This window comes from Halichoeres trimaculatus, unplaced genomic scaffold (genome assembly GCF_033239565.1).
Source record: "Halichoeres trimaculatus isolate MK-OKI-2021-1 unplaced genomic scaffold, fHalTri1.1 fHalTri1_scaffold_35, whole genome shotgun sequence".
Lineage (NCBI taxonomy): Eukaryota > Metazoa > Chordata > Actinopteri > Labriformes > Labridae > Halichoeres > Halichoeres trimaculatus.
The window spans coordinates 482358-501749 of NW_027437213.1; the positions used below are offsets into that span (position 1 = coordinate 482358).

General features: G+C 42.2%; 2 long non-coding RNA genes across 2 annotated transcripts; one reads left to right on the top strand and one right to left on the bottom strand.

Annotated features, from left to right (window-relative positions):
• Positions 1–694: 694 nt before the first annotated feature.
• On the top strand, positions 695–11893 carry LOC141786494 (uncharacterized). The gene is made up of 3 exons (XR_012597797.1): positions 695–737; positions 11482–11610; positions 11764–11893. It is a non-coding gene; the product is annotated as an uncharacterized LOC141786494 (long non-coding RNA).
• A 1539-nt stretch (positions 11894–13432) lies between these two features.
• Positions 13433–14539, bottom strand: LOC141786506 (uncharacterized). The gene is made up of 3 exons (XR_012597803.1): positions 14284–14539; positions 13663–13939; positions 13433–13533 (listed from the first exon to the last, which is right to left on the bottom strand). It is a non-coding gene; the product is annotated as an uncharacterized LOC141786506 (long non-coding RNA).
• Between the last annotated feature and the right edge of the window lie 4853 nt (positions 14540–19392).

The following is a 19392-nucleotide window of genomic DNA, read 5'->3' on the forward strand; positions in this document are numbered from 1 at the left end:
ATATCATTGAGGTACATACTTCCTCGTGTGTGGAAAGGTATCTATGTACTTTTTATTCTCATTGTCTTTTCAGTCTTTGTCCTGCCTATTCTACAGTTGTAACAAAAATAATTTTGTGAGGGTAGAAGGGCAGGGAAAGAGGTGACACATGAAAGCGTTACATTTGAGGGAGACCAAGAAGCAATGCCTGGACCATCCGGATCTTCTACAGCTATTACAGATGGTAGGTGCTGTTCAGGCTTAGCAGCAGCATAGGAAAGTTAAGGAAGATATAATGTTACATCTGAAATTTTGAATTCTTTTTGCTGTCTCAACAACAAATATTGGTAATGAAACAACCTTATTTCCTTTGTTTTCATATTAGACTGGTTAACCATCACTGACCCCAGCAAGGCCATTTCTCAGTGTGCTGGCAGTTCTCTGCGTAATCATGATACAGAGAGTCCCTTACTTCTCAGCATGGACATCAGAAAAAGCCTTGAAGAACAGGACATGGCACTGATCTCCTTCTACAAGCGGCCTAATGTGGAATGGGGACGACCCCTCAATTGCAAACTTGAAGGTAGCTTCAGTTAAAAGCTACAATTGTCAAAATCTAACTCACTTATTTACCTTGTGCTTTTGCTACCAAAATTGACATTGTTTTACAGGAGATACTGCTATTGGAGAGGGCGTAACCCATTTTTTCTTCTCAACATGCATAGAAAAACTGAAGTCAGGGTTTTGCATAAATTTTGGTATGTATTTTTTTTTTTAGCATTTTCAGCATTGTCAAATTTCTAAAAGCTCCTCTTAATGTTGGCCAGACTATCACCAAAATAAAATGCAGTTTCTGAGGAATCACTCTCATACACACCCAGGGGAAACACAAATGCGGACAGAGCCATGTTCATTTCAGTGTATCGCCACATTTATTCTGTGGTCTCAACATCAACAAAGTAACAACACCACAAAGCTACAGTGCCACCTATGGACCAAACTTAGTATAGCACTTCTGGTAATCCAATATACTACAAGGCCTATTTCTTCTTATTGTTCTTGATTAATGTTTTTTATGTCTTAACAGCAGGTAAAAAGCTTACACGTCTTTTTGAGGGGGAGCCTGGGCATTTAGTCCCCTCAGCTTCTCACTTTCTAGTGGAGAGTGAGATGTTCATAATGGCGGGGAGAATGATAGGCCACTCCTTTCTTCATGGAGGACCATGGGTGCGTCTCAAAGCTCCAAAGTTCCATCCTTCCTTCCTCCACTTGCGTCGTTCTCTTGCGTCTTAGTCCCTCCCACCAGAGATGCATGGGAGAGACGCGAGGAAATAAAGAGAGGAGAGAGGAACGGAGGAGATTCGTTTTATAGAGCAATGGGACATCCTCTCCTTCGGAGCGTCACATGAAGCGACGAGTTTCAGTGATGACGGCATCAGCTGATCACCTCTGGATCATCTGTCAGTCAGCTCTAACAGCTGTTTGTGCGTCTGGGCACGTGCGCTGTAATAACTCTGATCAAACAGAAACAGTAACAGAGATTTGTCTGTTCTTTTAACCAGTTAAACACACACGTAACCATAAAGAAAACTTGCTCTCTGTTTATTCTGTGTGCTGTTTAGAAGCTCACGGATCACTTTTCCGGTAAAATGCGTAATTGTGAGATTATTTATGAATTATTTATCCTTTATCTTGAGCCCATCTGATCGTGAACTCTGAAGCTTCAGAGTTCACGATCAGATAAAGTGGGTTATATTACTATCAATATGAACCACCTTATTGTGTCTCAGGAAGATATTATTGATCAGTCAGTTTTTTGTATTAATCCTCTGATTATATTGATTTGATGATGGTTGTGTTCAGTGTTTTGTGATCTAAATGTAACAGAGTTAAAAATGCATTTTATTTTCTATATATTTTTGTAATTTATTTTTGAGGATTTGTATTACTTTTCTTTGAATATTTTAATGGGTATTTGTGAATTTTATCAATCAGTTATTTTTATTTGGAGTTATTTTTAATTTTCCTGCGGAAATTGCCATTTCGACCTTTTATGCTTTATGTACCTCCTAACTTTCCGTAGCTCCTCCGCTTTGCCCCTCACAGTGCTAGTCCGCATTGATGAGGGTAAGTTGTATGTAAAAATGCTCCGATATCATTCTGCTGGTTATATTATGAAATAAGCTACATAAACCGTACATTTTGGTGTGTAGTGCTGCCTGTTCATAATATTACCTTGTCCTGTTGTTTTGGCGCTGTTTCGAACAGTTTAAAATAGAGTTTAGATGATCTTTTCACATTAGTTTTTAGGCGCGATTCCCTGTACTGCGTCCCGCCAGAAGCTTTGTTTTCATTCAGAGCAGATTTACTGTTTTATTTACTGTTTAACATCTGTCGTTCAGGAGCTGACGTGCAGAGTGAGGTGCAGAAGGAAAAATATGTGTTTTGTGTCTTCTGCAGACCAATAAATCCTGAAAAGTGTTCCTGTGTCGGTCTCCACATCTATGCCTTAACCACGTCCGTTACACTGGTGCCGTGACCCTTTGGATCATCAGATCAGCTGGATGCTCATCGCCGTGAATGCTGCGCTGCCATCCTGACCTACGCGCCTGGATTAATGAGTGATCTGTCTTTAAAGGGACTGTGGTTGAGGGCATTGTGTTTTCAGCTATTAGGTTAGACTGAGTTAATTTTAGAGTTTTGAGCACTATTTTATGTGTCTTCTGTTTTTCTGTCAATGTAAATATACACAACGCAAGTACATTTGAGGTTTTGAAGCACTAAAATTAGTGATGGATACTTTTTGTAGCCCTAACTTACCTAAAGGTAGGGGTGCTTGGCTCGGTGACTTAGCTGATAGTAGAACAGTGGGGCACTCAAAAACAGTGACTGACGGGTTGACAGACACAGGGTTAGGTCAGAGCCCTATTGTTACCCCTGGTAGTGACTTCATGAGGGAGGGTCCACACACTTCTACTCCTGATGGTGATGCTGATGCCATGAGCCGTCTCACAGATATGGTGGGTCAGTTAGGTGCCCAGATTGGCGAGTCCATTGTTGCTAAGCTAATGTCAGCTGGTGTTGTAACCATGAATGGTGGTTCCAGGACTGCCTCTGCTAACCAGTCTGCTTATGATGACACTAATGGACATGACGCTACACATGTGACAGTTCATGTTACCTCTGACAGAGAACTTCAGACATTCAGAGGTGACAACTCAGACAAATACTCAGTCCAGGACTGGATTGACATGACTAAAACTTACCTCAGAAAACGCAGCATTCCTGTGTGTGACCAAGCGGAAGAGATAATGAATCACTTGATGGGCAAGGCCAGAGATGTGGTGAAGATCGCCTTGAGGAGTGACCCTTCACTTGATGTTACTCAGAGTCCTGAACTAATTTATGACGTCCTTCTCCACTATTTCAGTGATGCACCTTCATGTCTCCCTCTAGCTGACTTTTATGCGACTCTGCCCAAGCACAAAGAGAACCCAGTTGACTACTGGATAAGACTGAATAAGGCGGCTGATTTGGCTCTAGAGGGACTGCGCAGACATGGAAAACAGACTGAAAACATGAATGATGAAGTGGCCTTGATGTTCGTCAAACATTGTCCTGACCCTGAGTTATCCTGTATCTTAAAGTGTAAACCAATGCATGAGTGGACCTCACGGGATGTTCAGTTGAGGATTGATGACTATCAGAGAGAGCTGAGAGCCAGCGGCAGGTTGTCTAGTATTGCCCAGCTTAAAAGCCATACCACCACCGTTACCTCTGAGGGGCACAGCCAATCATCCCCAAGTAAGACAGTGATTAAACCTTCCCATGCTCCTGGTCCCTTACCTTCCTCTCTTCAAGGCCAGCATCATGTTTGTATCCCTTCTTGTACTGCTCCAGCTACTGGCTCAGTTCAGAATGAGTCCCAGTGCACTTCGAACTATGCTTCAGTTCCGGTTGTGGCACAGAACCTACAGCAGTCTGAGGAAAAGCTCCTCTCCCGTATGATTGACATGTTTCAGGAAATGATGGAGAAACTGCAGCACCGCGACGTTTCTCATTCTACTCGGGGTGGAAAGTTCCAGCATGCTCGTTCTGATAGACGCTCCAGAGAGGCAGCCTGCAAGGTCTGTAATAACCCCAGTCACACGACCACTTCACACTGCTTTTCTGACAAGCTGTGTTTTTCCTGTTTCGCTCCTGGCCACACCAGACTGAATTGCCCAGCTAGTATTCCTCCCCAATCCCAGCCTGGGGGAAACTGGCTGACCTGTATTCGGTGGGAGGCAGTACAGGTCTCATCACAGACTCCCAAAATGATGACATGTCAGTTGCTGAGACAGTTTACACAGAGGTGAAAAACTCATGTAAGAACTCTGAAGTTGTTGTTTACCAGAACATCCACAGAGTTGGCAGCAGTGACAGCCTTTTCTACACGCCTGTGACATTCCATGACAGAGTGACGATGGGTGGGATGTTGGACAGTGGCTCAATGGCGTGCAGTATCAATGAGGCAGCTGTGATGAAACTGAGAGAATCTGAGGTGATAACTGACCAGGGACTGATCGATGTGAATGTTGTGCTCGTTGGATGTGGTGGACTACGCGTGAAGCCCAAATGTGCTTTCAATGTGGAAATGGAAGTGTATGGCTGCAAAATGATGGTTCCCCTGCTCGTTGTTCCTGGACAGCATGATGAATTGATACTCGGGTCCAATGTCATAAGACACATCTTACGGCAGTCTAAATTCTGTGAGTCCTATTGGAAGACAGTTTCTGGCCCCTGCCCTTCCACAGACCCTGAAGTCGAACAGTTCTTGTCCATGCTGTCTGGTCTGAACCCATGGAAGGGTGAGGATGTTCCTGATAAAGTTGGTACCGTGAGGTGCAACTCAGCTACCTGTCTTGAGCCTGGCCGTGAATATCTCATCTGGGGAAAGTTGCCTAAGAACACTGCTGTTTCTCCAGGCAGCACAGTCATGACAGAGCCAACGTCTTCTCGCTCAGCTCCCAGAGGTGTCTTGGTGTCAAGAATTGTGACGCCATTGTGGGGTGACAGGTGGGTCCCATTGAAGCTCATCAATACGTCCAACAGACCTGTGATGCTAAGGCGCAATGCAAAGCTGGCTGATGTCTATTCCTGTGTGGCGCTTGAGGACATGGATGTTGATGAGTGCTCAGAGGTTCCCCTGGTTTGCAGCAGCCAATCAGCTGCACCATCTACCGCTGATGTAGACTCTGTCAAAAGCAGACTTCAGTCAGTCGGACTCAGCAATGTCGACATTGAGTCATGTGAAGTATCTGAGGACTGTAAGAAAAGGATGGCTGACCTGATTTTGTCGTACGAGGACATCTTTTCACGTCACCACCTCGACTGTGGGGAGGCAAAAGGCTTTGTTCATCGCATACATCTATCAGACAGCAGACCTTTCAGGCTCCCGTACAGGAGAGTGCCCCCCGCTCAATACCAAAAGCTTCGTCAGGTTCTGAGTGAGATGGAGGAAAAGGAGATCATCAGAAAGTCAACCAGCGAATATGCCTCCCCATTGGTGCTTGTGTGGAAAAAGAATGGAGAGCTCCGCATCTGTACAGATTTTCGCTGGTTGAATAAAAGAACGCTGAAGGATGCTCATCCACTCCCGCACCAGGTGGATTGCTTGGCAGCACTTGGAGGGAACTCTCTCTTCAGCACCATGGATCTGACTTCAGGCTTCTACAACATGCCGCTCCATGAGGATGACAGAAAGTACTCGGCCTTCACCACTCCAATGGGGCTCTATGAGTACAACCGTCTGCCTCAGGGCCTCTGCAACAGCCCTGGGAGTTTCATGCGTATGATGACCAGCATTTTTGGGGACCAAAACTATATGAGCTTGTTGTGCTACTTAGATGACTTGTTGGTGTTTGCGCCTGATGAGGAGACTGCTTTGCAGCGTCTGGAGATGGTGTTTGACAGGATGCGTGGACATAACTTGAAACTTGCCCCCAAAAAGTGCTTCTTTCTCAGAAAGTCTGTCAAGTTTCTCGGCCACATAGTCGATGAGAATGGTGTTTCAACGGACCCTGGTAAGGTTGAGAGTATCACAAACATGACAAGCACTGACCTCATGGAACCTGATGGCAAGACCCCATCCCAGAAGAAAATAAGATCCTTTCTAGGGATGGTCAACTACTATCAGCACTTTGTGCCGAGGTACTCTGCAATCGCCAAGCCGCTGTTTGATCTGTTGAAAGGTGAGAAGAGGAAAGGCAATCAACGAGTAAACAAACAGTCCTGCAGAAAGTTGTGTGCATCTGACTGGACACCAGAGCAAGATCAGGCTTTTGAGAACCTGAAAACTTCTTTGGTTCAAAGTGTTGTCCTCGCTCATCCTGACTTCACACGTCCCTTCTTGTTGTCAACTGATGCTTCGTTGGATGGCATAGGTGCTGTTCTGTCTCAGATCTGTGAGGGTGACACACGTGCCAGACCCATCGCTGTTGCCAGCAAGTCGTTGTCTCGGTCCCAGAGGAACTATCCAGCACACCGTCTAGAGTTTTTGGCTCTGAAATGGTCAGTCTGCGACAAGTTTAGTCACTGGCTAAAAGGTCATAAGTTCACCGTCTGGACTGACAACAACCCGTTAACTCACATCCTGTCGAAGCCAAAACTTGACTGTTGTGAGCAGCGGTGGGTAGCCAAGTTGGCTAGTTATGATTTTGACATTAAGTATGTCCCGGGTCAGCAGAACATCGTGGCTGACGCCCTGAGCCGTGTGCCATTTGCCAAAGAGAGTGTGGGCCGCAGACTGCTCAATGAACCTTTTGCAGGTCTTCTCACAGAGGTCAGAGATATGTCAAACATTTCTGTCCAGAATGCCTTCAAGTCATCTAGTGGTCACGGGGGACCCTCTTCAGTGAGTAACAATCACCAGTCTGTGTCTAATCCACCTGATGTTTGTGCTCAGTCTGTTACAGTGGAGGATGTGTCAGCTGTTCTGCAGTCACATGTGGAATGGGATGCTGGTCCGAGAGCCCGTGCTGTTGAAATGCTGCGGCACTTACCCCAATTGATTCCTCCTGGACAAGACGCATTACCTTCTTACACTCAAAAGGATCTCAGAGACATGCAGGTGGAGGATAGGACACTCTCTCGTGTGTTGTGCTACATCGAGAGATGTCGGAGACCCTCTCGGAGAGAAAGATACAAGGAATCTGTCTCTGTCTTAAAATACTTGAAGCACTGGAACAAGCTTTCTGTACAAGATGGTGTGCTGTACAGAGTTTCAAGGGACCTGACAACTAAGGCGAAGCGTCTCCAATATGTTGTCCCTGACTCACTCAAGTCTGAGGTCCTGCAGGGCGTCCACGATGAAGCTGGACATCAAGCTCAGTCCAGGAGCCTCAGCTTGACAAGACAGAGATTTTTCTGGTTGAACCTTGACAGAGACGTCAGAGATCATGTTCGTCATTGCCAGCGATGCATTGTTAGCAAGACAGTTGAGCCTGAAGGCCGAGCCCCCCTGGAAAACATAACATCGACCAGACCACTTGAGCTAGTATGTATTGACTTTTGGTCTGCGGAAGACTCCAGAAATAAATCCATCGATGTCCTGGTGATAACGGACCATTTCACACGCATGGCCCAGGCGTTCCCATGTAAAGACCAGTCAGCTAAGCAGGTAGCAAGAGTTCTTTGGGATCGCTATTTCTGTGTCTATGGGTTCCCAGAAAGGATCCATAGTGATCAGGGTGCAAACTTTGAGAGCCGCCTGATTAGTGAGCTGTTGAGGGTCTCTGGTATCAGGAAGTCACATACAACCCCTTACCACCCGATGGGAAATGGGAGTGTCGAGCGATTCAACCGGACCCTGGGCGGCATGATCCGTGCACTGTCCCCTGGAGAGAAAGTCGACTGGCCTCGACGGTTACAAACTCTGACATTTATGTACAACTGCACTGCCCACGAGACGACTGGTTTTCCCCCTTTTATCTCATGTTTGGACGGGTCCCTCGTTTGCCTGTTGACGTCCTCTTTCGTACAGTACTTAATGACCCTGTTGTAACAAGCTATGACAAGTATGTGTCAAGTCTTGCAACCGACCTGAAAGAAGCGATGGTGATTGCCCAGGACCATGCTGTGAAAGAGCAGAACAGACATGCTCAGCTGTACAACAGGAGAGTAAAAGGGTCCGACATTGAGATTGGGGACAGAGTACTCTTGGCAAATAGGAGGGAAAGAGGCAAAAAGAAACTTGCTGATCGGTGGGAATCAACAATTTACACTGTGGTGGACATGAATGCACAGACTCACACTTACAGGATCAGTGATGCTGTCACAGGACGGAAGAAAGTGGTCCATCGCAACCTGCTGATGCGGGCTAATTTCCTTCCAGTCGGAGGCTCACCTGATGTATCTGACCTGACTTCCTCCTTGCCTGCGACAGACCAATCTACCCCAGACACTGATGTTGTGGAAGAGGCAGAGAACACCTTGTTTGAGAGAGAGAGTGAAACTCCTCGTGTGAACAGTGAGGAACTTGATTCTGAGGGTAGCAGTAACTCACCTTTGACTGCCAACACCAGTAAACATCCCTCAGCGCGTCTGGAGCCTGTTGACTCCGAGTGGAGAACCATCGAGTGGATTACACAGCTCACCCCTAGCCTGACTGACTTGACTGAGTTGACGAGTGTGACTTCCAAGCCCCAGAATGAGCCTGATTTCCCTGAGGATTGCCTGACAGACCAGCCTACGACTCCTGACTCTGTTGGCTCTTCAGCTCGTGTGGGACAATCTGAAACTCTGTCACCTGTTGTTGTGACTCAGACTGGCGGTACTGACGCTTTGCACTCTGTTGATTAGATCACACCCGCACACGGTGCTCAAGCACAGGTCAGGTCAAGATTTGGTCGCCTAGTCAGACCTGTGAACAGGCTCATACAGACCATGTCCAGGCAGGATGTTGTTCCTGACAAGTTCAGTGTCAAGGCTGTTTGTAAATCTGTATTCCAAGTTTTTTCTGACTAGAGTTCTGTTGAGGAAGTCTGCCCTTGCAATGGTCTAAGAAATTTTTTTTTTCTTTGTATGTCTAGTATTGGGCTTGCACTGCACTGGGATTTTGGGGTCTGTGTGGGGTGTATAAGGCACCCTGTTGCCAGTTGTTGGATTGAGAGATAAGCGCTGCTCTCATACCACTTCATCCTTATGGGATACTTTTCATGTTGGTTGTCTTTAGGCTGACCCTTTTGTCGATTTGTTGTGATTTCTTTGGTGCATACTGTGTGGCTCATGCTCTGAGTTAAGCTCATGCTCTGATTCAAGCTTATGCTCTGATTCGATAAAATTCAGTGGGGGTGGATGTAACAGAGTTAAAAATGCATTTTATTTTCTATATATTTTTGTAATTTATTTTTGAGGATTTGTATTACTTTTCTTTGAATATTTTAATGGGTATTTGTGAATTTTATCAATCAGTTATTTTTATTTGGAGTTATTTTTAATTTTCCTGCGGAAATTGCCATTTCGACCTTTTATGCTTTATGTACCTCCTAACTTTCCGTAGCTCCTCCGCTTTGCCCCTCACAGTGCTAGTCCGCATTGATGAGGGTAAGTTGTATGTAAAAATGCTCCGATATCATTCTGCTGGTTATATTATGAAATAAGCTACATAAACCGTACATTTTGGTGTGTAGTGCTGCCTGTTCATAATATTACCTTGTCCTGTTGTTTTGGCGCTGTTTCGAACAGTTTAAAATAGAGTTTAGACGATCTTTTCACATTAGTTTTTAGGCGCGATTCCCTGTACTGCGTCCCGCCAGAAGCTTTGTTTTCATTCAGAGCAGATTTACTGTTTTATTTACTGTTTAACATCTGTCGTTCAGGAGCTGACGTGCAGAGTGAGGTGCAGAAGGAAAAATATGTGTTTTGTGTCTTCTGCAGACCAATAAATCCTGAAAAGTGTTCCTGTGTCGGTCTCCACATCTATGCCTTAACCACGTCCGTTACATAAACTCACAGCAAACCCTTTAATACCAGATTTATGATCAGTTTCTGAACGATCCTCTGTGCCCGTCTTCAGCTCGTCTTTTCTCTCATTAAACTCCGTTGTGTTTGTGAAGTTTCATGTGAAGTCTGAGCTGCTGCAGCGTCCAATCAGAGAGTGATATTCCATATGGGGGCGTGTCGGTCAGTGAAAAGACTTCCGCAAAGCCGGCTCTCGTGTCTCGTCGATCATAGCTCCTCCGATCAGTCTCCTCTCTCCTCTCTCCTCTCTCCTCTGAGCGCAATTATCGCTTTGGGACAGTCTTCAAAATGGCGACTGGGAAAGTACTTCCGGTGTCGTGGAGGAGATAGGACGGAGGAAGCACGAAGTTAACGCATTGAGACGCACCCCAAGTCTTCAGGGACTCAGCCCTGCTTTTGTACATATTCTGCTTGGTGGGAGTCCTGACACTGCCACCGTTACATTGGAGGACTGTCCAGACCTGGACATCAGGGAAACAATTAGGCTTGTATGTTTAATTAAAAAACAGTTTTCTGTCTTTCGGTAATACGTTGTACAATGTGGATACCTTTTTATTTGATCAATCTTTATTTGTATAGCGCCAATTCATAACAAGTGTTATCCCAAGACACTTAACAGTAGAGCATAAAACTCTTCATTTTGTGGATACACATATAAACATATATAAAAACTAGTGCTGTCAGACGATTAAAAAAAATAATCTAATTAATTAGCGGATTTATTATTAATAAATCTAATTAATCACATTTTAATCTCATATCTGCTTAAAGTACCCTAATAAAGAATTTGAATTCTAGGATATTATAAAATTTTTGTGCATGACTAATCAAATGAATACACTAAGAAGTGAAGATTTATAAATCCACATTTTTATTGGTGATTAAATAAAACAAAAGTCAGGGCAACTTGTCCAGAAAATTCTTAGCTCAATCAGGCAACTCAAATTTCACTTTCAGTGTGTTTCATAAATCAAATTCAAAATAAGAAAAAGGTTGAGGACATCCAGCAAACCAGTTAGGCCTGATGCATTATTAAAGAATGTAGTAAAAATATAGATAAACCAATTCAATAATAAAACAAGACTAAGTCTTAAATATGCCATTCTTGTTGTCACCTGGGCTTTGTTTTGTTTGACTAGAGACGCATGTGTGAAGTGACGTGCCACTGCCATGTACGAGTCCTCCTGCTGGCCAATATTAAAATGTTTGTGTGCTATGATTAATTGCGATACATTTTTATGACGCACTAATTTGTGGTGTAATTAATCTAATTAATGCACTAAAGTAACTGCCCTATAAAAAACAAAAACACATATGTATACAAATATATACTCCCAACACCAAAATGAATCCGTATATCCCTTTTATTGTGTATCCATTAGGAATGTGTGTTAATATCAGCAGAGTATTTGTATCAGCCCACAACATGCCATCACTAACTGCCATCTCTGGTATCCATTGTCCTTGACGAGATATTTTACATCCCTTATTGTCTTAAAGCTTGAAGGGGGATCCATACTGTCTGATAAAGATAAACAAAGCATCCAGGACTTGGCCTTTGCATGGGACCTCCCTTCCCTAACTGAGAACAACAGGAGGTGGCTTTTTGAGAAGCTGTTGATCCATGCTGTGAGTGAAACTTAGTTTGATAAATGTCTATCCAAACAGACTGTACATTTGTTTTTGAGTCTTTTGAGTTACTTTTTGGTAAAATAAAAAAATAAAAAATACTGCACTTTTTCCTGATGGTTTCTGTTCTTACTCTCTTTTTACTTTTAACAGGTAATAGGACGTGTGACACGGCAAATAAAACAGCTGAGACGAGGTCTTAAAGAGACACCATTGTGGACACTGATGACCAAAAGACCTGACACAGTGGCCCTACTCTTTCCTAAAGATGTGGCAGGAAATGTCTGCGCGGAGGTTGAATTTATTTTAATATTATCTTTTAGTGCTGTAGAAAATGTTTTTTATACCTTGTAGGCATCCATTACTGTCCATTTTTGTCTTGTTCTTGTTACTGATGTATTCCTATACATTACTTACAATTGACATCATTGGTATCAACCAGTTATGTTTGACCAAAGAGTGTAATGAGTATTGATTTAAGAATCAAAATTATTGTCTTAGTCATTCTATTTTCTTTTTTTCAACATAGGTACTTCTTCAGCGAATCACATGGCCTCATGAGGATGACAGTGATGATGAAGACTGTTCCATCGAAACTAAGTGCCGCATGTCAGGCTATCTGCGACAGTTCATAACCAATGGTAAGTTTACTCGTCTTAAGAGTTTGTCTAATCTTCTGTTAAGTTAAGCTGTTTGTGCAATAGTTGGCTATTTATTCTAATGACTAATCATCACCCATTTGAATCTACTTCGTAGCAACACCAGCTGAACTCACCAACTTGGTGAAATTCTGGACCGGATGGGAGGTCGTACCACAGAGTCTCTCTGTGGAAATCATTGGGGGCAGATACCCCACATCATCTACCTGTTTTGAGACCTTGCGCATTCCAGGGCATTATAAGGACTACCCATCTTTCAAAAATGACATCCTGGCCTGTATTTGCACTTGTCATACTGGATTTGGTCTTGTGTGAGCTACATCTGGGCCTCAGTTTATGCTTATCAGACATAGTGGCTGAAGTTAAATGTTGTTTTCAAGCTTAGGTGTTCATTATGTCTTGAAGTTGTACAGATATAGTTCTCTTTCTTTTATCTCAGACATTTAGATTCTTCACGTACCTTGACATGTTTCGGCGGAAACTTCCGCCTTCCTCAGAAGTGTCAACAGATGATAGATATGACGTGTTAAATCAGCTGGTGTTATGGAGGTGTGACTCTCCTGTTAATTTTTCTGACGGGGTCACGCTGTCCATTCCCTTGAGCAGGACGCTGCTCCAGGTGTGTGAGAGCATGTATGCCCCCACCTCCCTGTGCATCGTCCCTGGGTCCCGTTTCCTGAATTACGAATAGGGAAGCCATTGAGATCAGGAAACAGGGCCCAGGGATGATGAACAGGGAGGTGGGGGCATACATGCTCTCACACACCTGGAGCAGCGTCCTGCACAGGAGAACAGACAGCGGGACGCGTGACCCTCCTGTCAGAAAATTTGACAGGAGGGTAACACCAGCAGATTTAACACGTCACACCTATCATCTGGTGACATTTCTGAGGAAGGCGGAAGTTTCCGCCGAAACATGTCAAGGTAGGTGAAAAATCTACATGTCTGAGATAAAGGAAAGAGAACTATATCTATGTTTTCAAGCTTGTTCAGATTGATCTGACAGTACATTAAAGGTTCAACACAAAACAAGTCTTCCTGATCATTTTATTTAGGTATCTTGAAATTGCTCACAAAATTGAACTGCAGATATGTAGATATCACAGCCCAAAGACTGGGATGCAGCTCTTGGATTGATTGCATCTCTCAAAGATGTCAGTTGTTCATCAGTCAGTGGGCATGCAGTGTGTGGAACAATGACACTCAAGTGATCATCACAAGGAAGTCCACTTTCTTCCCAGTCAATGTTGGGGATATCCATGCCCTACAAATAGAAAGCATTTTAGATTGTATAAAGTAAAAGTGGACACACTTCAAAATATTTTGTGCTTTTAGCAGATCTGATTCAATATCTTTAATTAAATGATTTGTTCTAATTACACATATGCATAACCTCTATGCTGTCTGGTCCCGGAACTGGATTATGTGTGCGACCAAGTTCCCACAGCTGGTTAGGAGTCATGTGGCCCTCTGTTCTTAGTGAATGGTTGTCCCAGCCACTGTGGAAAGTATCGAGGTCATCCTGCAGGCGTGGGAGGAACACAAAGTGGCAGCAGAAGAGGTGCATTTCATTGGTGATGCTGAGGAAGCCCTCTTCTTCAAGGTAGTGGAGAACATCATAGTAGATGCAGGTTACAGCTGTCCACAGGTCTCTCCACAGCCGCTCAATTCTGGAAAATGTAAATACATTTTCAAAAAATAATCAAAAAAGTGTTTCTAATTATCTGTTTAATTTGTTTAAAATATTTTTATCCCCAATGGATGCACAAAAAATAAATGTTAAAATATCAAATATATTTCAAACAATGAATTTCTTTATTTTGTATTTTTGCACAACCCACTTAAGATTTAGAACTTGTTTCATACATACTGCATGTCAATACAGCCTATGCATATGTGAAAAAAAATTGTACATGAAAGTTCCCCAGTAAGTAGTTGTCTGCCAACATACTACCACAGCACAGTATGAAAGAGGTGGCAACCTAGCATCTGGTATCACTATTACTGAACATACCGTTGGTTATGAACACTCTTCCCGGATATAAATGTTTGTATGTCAGTATGTTGCTCTCTTTCCTCCTTTTCTAAATTGATGAGACTGTGAAGCTGTGTCAGTTCGTTTAAAATAGCTGGACAAACAGTCAATTGACCTGACAAAGCATTCAAAAACACAAGTTCTTGTGTGCAAGTAAACTCCAAGAAGTCTAGGTCCAGAGGCATACGTCCCAGAATATTCTCCAATCGAGAGCGAAGCCTTTCCAAAAGATGATTAAGCAGTTGCTCCTAGGAGAGAAAAAATTAAATTAAAAAAATTACCCATAGAAAAGCAGACCCATGATAAGTTCTACTATTTAGAGAGTGCAACTTGTAATAGTAATTGCTTCAGATACTTGAACAGTTTAAAATTAGATGGCTATTGACAATTATTACACAACAACTCGACAGTGACCTTCTGATCCTCACTCTCTACATTTATAACTAGCAGGTATCTGCGTGAAAGAGTCCTTTCTCATGCGCAACCCTAAAGTGGTATATAAAATGAATGTTAAACTATTGTATCACAAAATCAATCTAAAATTCACCGGATGAAAGGCGAATCTGGGCCTCTGCAGGACAATATTAATCATTTACGGCTGTCATGTTCCACCTCGGTGAAGTTCGTTTCAGGTTGGATCTTCCCAGGCACCTGTTGGTCCTTATATCCATACAACTGCTTAACCGTCGAAGACCCAACGCAAAACTAACTTCACAGCGGTGCACAACCAGACTGCTGCGTAAAGCAGGTAGGTCCGTGGAGATATGCCCGCTGTTCCCCCACCCCCATGCACCCAAGGGCGGCGGCCAAAAGAAAACTGACTAATGTAAATTACGTTATACTGCAACCGTGTATCACAGTTTAAATGTCGGTGTTTAAAGAGCAACTCGGGTTTTTTGACACCTGGACCTTATTTATAGGTGTTTGCATGCTCTATACTCATTCAGACAAACATCGTGCAGCTCGGAGTCCTTCAGAAGTTATTTAGATCCAACCGATTTTAGCCGCACTTCGCGGAGGCCATGGCAAGGGAGCTTCGGCGCGGCACATAATCTCTGCAAAATCGCTCATTTCGGCTATATTTTGTCATCCATCGCTATCCATCGTTATCACAAACACGCTCCTCTTCTGTTGCCATAGGCGAACACTGTCCACAAGCGCACCACCAGTTCGCATTGAGTCGTGGACATGCTAAATAAGGTCCAGGTGTCAAAAAACCGGAGTTGCCTTTTAATGTCAGTAATACTCACCGAAGCGATATCTCTTCCGTTGCTCGACATGGCTGAGTAGCCGGTTTCTTCTTGTCTTGTTTGTTTGTATGTTTTTTTTTAACTTCTTTTGTTCTCTTCCTCCGTATTTTTCTCCTTCTGTTCGCTGCTCCTCTTCTCACGGTACCTCTTCTGCTTTGCAAAACGAATTGACCCTTGGTGACCTGTCATGGTGTCAAATGACCAGTGGTGCGTAACCTGATTGGCTGAGCGTTGTACGACTTGACCAAGGGATCGATTGCTTCTCCTTGGTTACCCGGATGTTGAGACTGGATTATTTTTGACACTGAATTTCCTGACACTGAATTTTCTGGCACCGAATTTCTCGAGACATAGATATTTTTTTATGTTGAATTCTTTTTAACACTGATTTTTTTTCGACTGGATTTTTTGAGATGTTGAATTTTTTTACACTGAATTTATTTCAACATGGACAAATATAAAAGGAGGAGAATAACCAATCAGCGCTTGAAATTCGATGTTTTTTAATATTCAAAGTCCAATTTCGATGCTGAAAAAATTCAGTGTGAGAAATTCATGTTCAAATCCTGATGGCACAGTTATACTTCCATACCCTTTTACCCTTAATGTTTACAGCCTATGTTGATCTCAGGACCAAGAGAAAAGCCTTTGACATTGTCATGGCAGTAAGGAGACTTCAGGAGGAGAAAAAAATTCTTGTCATGGAGATGAACCACCATTGGAAATCTCTTTCAGCTCGTGGTAAATCTCTAAAGGGACAGTCCTGCTTGGTTTCTGGAGCAGTGATTCAAAGTATGTATTTGAATTTCACATTGCATGAATGTGCAAATCAAAGTCTGCTGATAACATTACTAAAACTGTTTTTAACTCTTAATGTTAATTTAAGATTCACCATGGAACCTAAATGAAGATGAGTTACAGGGTCTGCACAGTGTCATTGGAAAAAAGCAGCAGAAGATCAGAGAGATGATGACTCATGCAAGACGCTGCTACCTGCAAGTTTTGTCTGGAGCAGAGGACATCGACTTCCTGCAAGATGATCAGGCTGATTACTCTGATAGTGATTCTGAAGGTTCAGATGATGCACTGTGGAAGCCAAATCAAAGGGCCTTCAGTGCTTTTAACTTATTCACCTAAATCAGATGCTTAAAAGATCCATGTATCATTTCATATGGACATTACAATCAAAGCAACAATATACAGGAATTCAGTTGGATGGAATTTGGTGCTGCGGCAGCACGGTGGAATATAGCTGAGCACTTGGAGCTAACACAACCTGATGCTGGTTTGTGGATTTTTCATTTTCACTGAATGTTTTTTAGCAGGTTTGAATGTTTTGCATTTTATTATTCAAAATTTCAACCTCATGCAATTTTTATGTATGATTTTATTGAAAATCTTTAGGACATATTTTTTGCTGTGATTCTGAGTACTTCATCAGTCTGGTTGTCTTGTTGTCTTCAGCTGTGATGTGACTTACCAATTTGCATCATTTATTTTGTTTTGCTTCTTCTTGATAATAAAGACTATTTTTGCAAACTTGGCTTTGTGAATTCATAAAAACTTGGATAATCCTTGAAAATGTCATTGCTTAGCAGGCTTTGGTGTTCTAATAAAAATGTAAAATTGTGCTAAAAGAATGATAATATTAAAAATAAATGCTTCACTGTGTTAAGCCTTGGTCCTATTGAAATCATTGAAACAAAACAATACATCCCTCCAGAGCAACCTAAGATCTTTTTCAATATTGGAAGCAATGAAATTACACATCGATCCAAAAAAATGTGGACAATGGGCCTAAATTTATAAATCCCTGTATCTACATTTATAGAACAGAAAGTGCATTTCATACTTCGGAAACCGGAAGTGGTAAAAGGACCGTTTCACATTTTTAGAAAATTAAAAAAATTATTAACAATAGAACAGCATATTAAAATTTTTTTAAATAAAAACACTCAAGTGGTTTTTCTGTAAGTAATTAGGCTAACAAGTTTTTTAAATACATTATCAAGAAAGAACTTTAAAGGTGGCCCTATGCTCCCTTCAAATTTAGAACTACAACCTTTGGATTGATTTGCATGAAGCAATATGGCGCGGTTGGCGGGAGTTGTAGTTTTTTTTCTTTATGAAATATTAGTGTTTGATTATCAAAAAGTGGCAGTTGTTAAAACTGGAAAAAGTAGTACACTCGGACATATATGATGATGATAAACCAATGTATATAATCAGATTTCACATATCAAATTTCTTAATAGGAGAACTTTAATTTAACCCTTTTTTATTGTGCCCTTATCTGTTGATTATATCCATGTGATAGCAGGGCTCAAGAGGTTTCCATAACACTTTGTACCATGTCTGTACCCCTTTCTGTTGATGAGTTATAACCATTTGAATATCCTCAGAAGTCAGCAGTCAGGGGCTTGTATTTCAAAGCAGGAAGCATGTAGAGCCTTCATACTGACATATGTTACTCTCCACTTCAAGACCTTTCCAACGATGTATGTGGTTTAGATATCAGACAATTTTTGAATTTTCAGATTTCAGGGCTGCAGGCCGGCAGATGAGTGGGTTCGGAAAGGGACTTGACAGTCAACTGATAAAATTAGACTTTAAGCTCTTTATTTTATTTTATTTTTTTTTTACTTTTTTTTTTGCATTTATTTTGTAATTATGTACTGACCAAAATGAGACAGCCTTAGATTGAGATAGACAGTGTTTAAAACACTTCATTGTCTTTTTTACACTCCTTACATACCAAAAAAGATCACACCCCAGATCTTTGTGAAAAGTGTCTGGAGGTTGGTAGCTACTATCAGTACCTCTGGCAATGTAAACTGATTAAAAGGTTTTGAGGTATAATCTCTCAAGAACTAAGTAATATCTTTCTTGCAGGTTGAATTTTAAAGGGACCCAGGCTTTTTGTGGTCGGCCTGCCATCTAGACATTTAACACTTACACACTCACAGCTTAATCCATGTGACAAGCTACTGTTATGGACCAAGTGTCTTCTGATTTCTGATTAACTCGATAAAAGATTTACTTTCAAATGTCAGTGATATGCAGAGATGGTCAGGGTTCTCCTTCATTCAGAATTAGTGTTGTATTGAGAGGCAATCAGAGGTGTTTTACAGAGCTGTGGTCTCTTCTTTTTGATTATTTGCTGACGGATCAGTCAGAGATCGATGGCCAAGCACCTGTAGAATAACATTAAAGTTCATTTTTATTCATTCATGTTCTAGACTGCTTATCCTTTTTTGGGGTCGCAGGGGGCTGGAGCCTATCTGAGCTGTCATCGGGTGAGACTAGGGTACACCCTGAACCAGTTGCCAGCCAATTGCTGGGCAACATAGGGAGACATACAACCATTTTCTATCAGACTCACCTAAGGGCAATTTGGAGTCACTAATTAACCAAATGAGCATGTATTGGTCTGTGGGAGAAAGTCTGAGTACTCAGAGAGAACCCATGCATGAACAGGAAGAGCATGCAAACTTTACATAAAAGAGTCCTGCCTGACCCAGGGATTGAATCAGCAACCCTCTTGCTGTGAGGCACATGCACTACCTGCTGCACCACCATGCCGTCCAGTTTGTACTGAACTTGAACTTTTTATATATTTATCTATTTATTTCTTCCCAATCAAAAAAAAAAAATCTGTGATGTGATCTGATGACAGAACTATGATGCTATTTTGCTATATATTGTATTTATGTTCATTAAGAGATACTTTTCTTAACTTAAGCTGCCTACACTTTCACATAGTTGAGACTATCCAGCTGGAATAGAATAGAATGCTCTTTATTGTCACTCTCAGTGTGCTTAGTGTACAACAAAGTTG